The sequence below is a fragment of the Myotis brandtii genome, unplaced genomic scaffold, assembly GCF_000412655.1.
Source record: "Myotis brandtii unplaced genomic scaffold, ASM41265v1 scaffold743, whole genome shotgun sequence".
In the NCBI taxonomy this organism is placed as follows: domain Eukaryota; kingdom Metazoa; phylum Chordata; class Mammalia; order Chiroptera; family Vespertilionidae; genus Myotis; species Myotis brandtii.
In genome coordinates, this window is record NW_005370960.1 from 1,477,701 (window position 1) to 1,478,260 (window position 560).

Sequence of the window (560 nt, forward strand, 5' to 3'; positions counted from 1 at the left end):
AGGCAGGTCATGGGGGAATGACTAGAACAGGGGACAGGTCCCCCGGGACCCTACCCAGTCACACCTCCATACCCACCTTCCCTCTACTGATTCCCCAGGTAAACTGAGGCCCAGCCGGGCGGCCCCCCAGCACCTGGCTGCCCAGTCACGGAGCTGCTCACCTGGAGAAGGAGCCCAGGACCTGCCCCGGGGGTCAGCCCACTTTAACCTGAGCACCCCAGGTGACCTGAGCATCCCCCTGTGGCCTGGTCATCCCTATGGGACCCCGGCCGTCTTCACTGTGACCTTGGACCCGAGGACTGTCTCCGAGCTGAGCTCCACCTGGGAGCCAGGTGCAGGTTGGAACCAGGGGGTCTCCCCGGCCCTGCTGCCTGCACTCACACACCATGGCTCCCAGCACCTCGCCAACCTGCCCACAGGCAGACACAGCCTGCACACCTGTCTCCCAGCCTCCTCCCTGGGCTCGCGGGCTCTCGCGCTCTCTCTCTCTCTCACCCTCAGGGGTCCAACACCCCCACCCACCCCGTAGCAGCCCTGGCCCTTCCCCTGCTCTCTGCCTC